Here is a 6,070-nt window from a genome sequence, read left to right on the forward strand (position 1 = left end):
TCTTCTTCTATCAAACTGGGAAGGTCCAACTCGGCGAGGGCGTAAATCCCGGTCTTTCTCGACAGCCTGGCTCCGTGTCCTTCCATGGCAAAGCAATCTATTATTACGTGTTCCGCTGTTTCAGGAACTCCGCACTGTGGACGTAAATAATACATAACTGTGTTATGTTCTATTTTTACTGCTTCTCAGCCATGATTTTGTTGTTTGAGGAATTATCACTCTCTTAGTAGTTCTGGAACAATCCCTTGAAATCGCAAGTCTAGTATCATCCTGTGAAATCTTGATCAAGTGGTCCCTGTTTATTTATATATACACAAATACACATTTTCTGCTAATTGCCTGTATATTAAAATAAAGAATCAATCGTGCATGAAAATACAACTTTTAATAATGCATTGTTCTTTTTTTATTTAAACTAATTTCTATTTGCTGCTTAATCGCTAAAACTATGCTGTAAAACTAAACCTAAAAAAAAAATTATAAAATAGTTATTTTATTTATGTATTTGATATTATTATATAATTGAGATATATTTTAGTTAGTGATTGTTCCCTTTACCCTTTCTTTTTTACTTATATGATACAAAAGTGATACTTATTATAATTAATTTTTTTATTTATTTCGGTTTATATTTTGCAATTGAGGACACAACTATTTAGGGCATTAATTTTTCGGTTTAGAATTTATTTGAACTAAAAAAGAGAGGCAATTTATATTAGTCAAGTTCGTTAATGCTTATAAATAGTTTTGAATACACTTAACTGCCGGATGATGGTTTTGAGCAAAATATTATGTCTTTGCAATCAACCTTTACTTTCTCTTTTTCTAAAATTTCCACAGGCTTTTATTTATTATGGAAATTAAAATGAAGTGCAATGAAACTTTAATAATAATGGGGGGAAACTCTTAGGGAAAGTGATTTTGTCTTTTATACGGAGGTTTCTGTTAAGAAGGAGTTAATATTAAAAGATTAAAAAAATGAAACAATAGAATTATTTACATATTGTCACTTAAGCTATAATACCTTGTAAGTCCGAAAAAAAAAATCATTAATAAAATTTTGATAAATTAAATCATATCAAAGCCTCATTCTGGAAACATCTCGTTCCAGTTGTTGGATACTTATATAATTTTTTATTATTCTGGAAATTTTTTCAGAATGTTTCTAGAACGATGTGTTTAATATGGTATATAAATTTATTCGAACTTACGAGGTATCACAACCCAAGTGACGATATGCATTTTATTTTTAATGTAAGCTTTTCGCTCGCATTTGAAAATAATAATTATAATCAAACTAGATAAGATCAAATATTTTATTACTTTTACTTGAATTATATCTTAAATTCGATAGAATTTTTATTTTCTGCTTTTCCAACCTACAAAGGCATCCTAATATATTAGAAAGCAGAAAACTGAAAATCGATCGCTTTTTCATTTTCTACATCCGTATAAACACATAAAAGGTCCTTAATATGTTAGAAATCCCAGAAGATAAAATAAATCAATTTGCAATATTAAAATCAATAGATTTTTTATTTTCTACATCTCCAAAACATATATAGGGATCATGATGTGATAAAAATCAGAAAAGTTAAATAAATCGATACCCAATCTCAAAATCGATAGATTTTTCATTTTTTGCATCTCAAAAAGCATAAAGAGATATAATTAACAGTGAATGTAACTAAATAGTATTAAATAAGTATACAATTAATAAATAACATTAGAGTTAATATTTAAAGGGCTAATCTAAGAAATACAAATAAAATTAAAAATGTAAAGAGTCGTTAATGATATAAAAAGGATGAATAAATTGAAAAAATGAAAAATTAAAATTAAATGAATAAAACAAAGTAAATATAGTAATATAAAAAATAATGAACTAAGAAATAAGTCAATAAAATAAAATAATTGCAAAATAATATCATAAATGAAAAAGTGAAGACGTTATAAATAAATAAAAATTCCACATGAACAACATTAGAAATAAGGGGGGGAAGACTTTTTCCTAACTTCTTTGTACTCAATCATTATAGGCTCCTCGTTTTTTTCAGTGCTATGAATGTTACCAGGATGAGTACAAATAAGTTTTTTTTATTAATTAATCATTTAACAAAAAACAATTTTTATTTTATGACATTTTAATTACATGTCTTCTAGTAGTTCTTTACTGCTTACAAGGATTTTGGGATGCTAATCAAGTGTGTATATGAACAAAAATTAATCCATATAACAAAATATGATTTTCCTTGGCGGCCTAATACATCCGATTTCTTTATCCATTTTTGACTTGCTTGAAAAATTGTGAAACTTCCCTTTTTAAAAGCGATTACCCATTTAACAGTGAAAAATTAAAAACAGATAATTACTATTTTCCTTGAAATATCTAATTTCAACTGTTTCAGTAATATCCATATTACTAAATTCTTGGAATTTTGTCAGCATACCCGATTGTTCGCACAAAAATTCGAGAATTGGAAATTTCAAGAAAATTGCCAAATTTTTTAATTGAATATTTTGCGGCGCACACTTCGGGAATAACTGCTCTAGCCTGTTTATTTAAAACTGAAATTTTAGTCTCTGGTCAAGTTTTATTGAGTCAAAGTAGCATTTCATAATTCGATATTCAGAGCTTTTATTTTTTAATTTTATTATATTTTTCTGTCCTTAAAAACGATTGTTGGCTGTTGACGAAAAAATTGTTTATAAATTCATACTAAAAATTATTTTTTAGCTGGTTAAAACTTTAATATTTTCAAAATGTGAGTTACAGACGATATGTGAATAGATTCATTGTACATATCACTTTTGAATTAGAGTATCTATTTACTTAAAACTAGTCAGTTAAATTTTTGTAGAAGTTATTGTTAGTTATTTTACCCTATTAATGTAGTATCATCCTCATTTTTAATTTTTTCTTATAGTATACAAAAAATAAATGGCGATACCGCCTCCTCTATAGTTTTTCAAATTTTATTTTTAAAAAGTAGTAAGCTGATCCATCTTCTAAATTTTAATTTATTCTTGATGAAATGCTCATATTTTTGTTTATTTAATATTTTCTAATTTATCTCGGGGGTTCCTCAAGAATGATTATTGATCCACCTTGATGTGTCAGCAAAAATTAAAATATTTTTATTGATAATATCAAGGAGATAGTCGGTGCGGTCAAAAGGGAACTCCCGACCATCTTTATATTCTGAAAAATACAGTCAATCATTTATATATGTTATATCATATTTTTATTGAGCTTAGTTTTGAGTATAATGGTTAGTTCTTTTATCTATAACCTCTTCCAAGTGTCTTGTCTTTATGAGTATTAAGTCTTTGGTTATTTTATTTATTTTGTATCCATATTATATATTGTTTTTTTTTTTGTGCACTGACATGAGTATAGATGTAACTCTGATTTTAAGAAACTTCGACAACCTTCTCAAGTTGTTATACTATAACTGAGATATCTTGTTCTTATATGGCCAGCAGAAGTTTAAAAATTAGGTCATTGTGACTTAGCAGACTGGGGCGAGAATCTCAGATGCTTAGTTCAGAATGTTGTGGGTTTAAATCCCACCTGACTCAGTCAATATTTATTTTACTAAATTAATCTTGACTTTCCCTCTCTGGAGCTAAAAAGGTTTTCAATGAGAGAGGAGCTAAAAAGAACTTTTTAACTAAAATAAATTTGTGAAGTTCCTGATTCAAGATTTGATATTTTTGGTGATTCGACTACCGGTTACATCTCCTATTGTTGTCAGGAATTTGTTTTAGAGTTGAGTGGACTGCTAAAATGTTTGCTTAAACACATTTCTCATCCTGACCTTCTTCAATTGGCACAACATATTACAGGTTGTTTAATCAAACAGCTTCTGTTAGTTATATCAGTGAAATGCAGATGTCCTTCAATTCTAAACACTAGCAGGGTCCTCGTAACATTTACCCACCTTAAAGTTGACTTTAATTTCATTAACTTTTTATTTTTAAAATCTTAACATGTAAACTCTTCATTATCAATTTGGTGTTGTTGTTGTTGTCTGGGGCTTAAGGGCGTAAAACCCTGAGGTCATCAACGCCCATATCAATTTGGTGTATTCTATTGACACCGTTTCTCTACTATTATTTATAATTTTTCTGATTTGATCTTTTATAATTTGTTCAATCTAGTTGTAATGTTCCTATTGGAAGGAATATTTTCTTCTTCATTTTGGTGTGTTTTTAGAACTAAATAATTCTCTTAAGAGATGTTTCATAAGCTTCTATCATTAACTTTTTGTGAAAGTTATTTATAGCCTATTAAATTAAAATTGTTGTTTGTATGAAAAGTCTTTCTAAACATTTCTCTTTGCTTGTTGTATTAATTATCCCCTGTTTTTTGTTATTTTTATTTATTTTTTCTCTCTCCGATTAATTATAAATATATTAAATTATATACTTAAATTTGATTTCAAATTTTCCTTGTCTGAAAATATAAATTTAATACTTTATCCCATGTACTCATGTTTTTTAACAAGTTAAAAAGTTAAAAAACAACAGTTATATTAATCTCCTTTTAAATCTGGAACTTGCTAATATTTGGGAACCCCTGAATTATTGCGTTTTAATTGTTCATAATAGGTCTGTTCTGGCAACCACTTTTGACTTTTGGGAACTGAACAGAGCATGCGGAGTACAAGTTTTTGGAGGGAAAACCGCATGTTACAGACAGTCAGAAGTTGTTGTTAGTACAGACTTAGTATATCATTGTCAAATTTTATTGTTACTATAAAATCTTTAAATTTAAATATCTGTAATAATATATAAATGTTTCTTTATCTTTTCTGTGGCTTAATAGATTCTAATTTAAATTATTTTTATGTAAACGCAACATAAATTTTTAATTATTTAGTATTTAAATATAAAAAGATACATGATGAGGCTTAACTGAACCATTTATTTTTGGTTAGTGGAACCTTTTTTTTTTATTAAGTAATTTGTTCCTGGTTGTTATAATGTACATGTAGTTCTTTAACGTAAAATTTGTTTTTTTGTTTTTAATTTTAACTAATAAATTTAAATGTAGTTTTTTAAAATTTTATTTTGTCATTTTCTACAGGTTTACTCGCTGTACCTAGTTTCAGTACTCTGCAATCACTTCGGAAGTCAATTATAGAAAATGGTAACACTTGTCCGCTTACTCAGAAGCACTTGGTACAACTGGATTGGGTTTCAAAAGAAGACGGTTCTCATATACTCACTGTTGGAGTTGGGAGCAAGGTTGATATGATTTTATTTAAAAATACTTTCTGTAGAAAATATATTTTCTTTTAAAGTAAAGAAAAATATATGTAAATTTGCAAGTGCGAAGGTACTAAATACAGTTAAAATAAACAGGATAATGCTGTATAGACCTAATGATGGTATTAATTGTTACTAAGATAACACTTTCTCTGCTTAAGGCTCAGGATAAACCACCAGGCATCTGGCTCAAAGATAAACCACTAGATGGTGGATAGATCTATCCATTCAATAGACCTATCTATTCAACAGAATTCTATTGAAAACCATTTTTTACCATTAGAGAGAAAGAAATACTTTATTCATGCTTCCCAAATACATCGGGTTGCTACATTACACAGCATACTGATCAATCCGTGACTGGACAAATATAAGTTACATATTTTACATGATATAATATAATAGATAGATAACATTTTATTTTCTTCCACAGTTTTCTTTTACTTTTCTTTTATAATTAATATCAGTCTACAAACTAACTACAAGTTTTTCAATTTATTCCTTCTTTTTTTTTTTTCTTTCCCTTCTATTTCACAACCCCTATTTCATTTGATCAATAAATTCCCCTATTTAACAAATATTTAAAATAATAACTAAAACAACAAATAAGATATGCGATGCATGCATGCCATCCCCCTTCTGGATAAACCCCCATACTCATTAATTTCCATGCATGTGATGGTGTATGATTCCCAGGGAGTCAAGTATTATATTTTCTGTCAACCTAGCCACGTCCTGGACATCGACCCCGAGCTCCTCCATGAAGCTCCTAGTTGTGCTGGGAATCGTTCCACGG

The sequence above is a fragment of the Halyomorpha halys genome, unplaced genomic scaffold (genome assembly GCF_000696795.3).
Source record: "Halyomorpha halys isolate HHAL.00 unplaced genomic scaffold, Hhal_1.1 Scaffold1165.1, whole genome shotgun sequence".
NCBI lineage: Eukaryota > Metazoa > Arthropoda > Insecta > Hemiptera > Pentatomidae > Halyomorpha > Halyomorpha halys.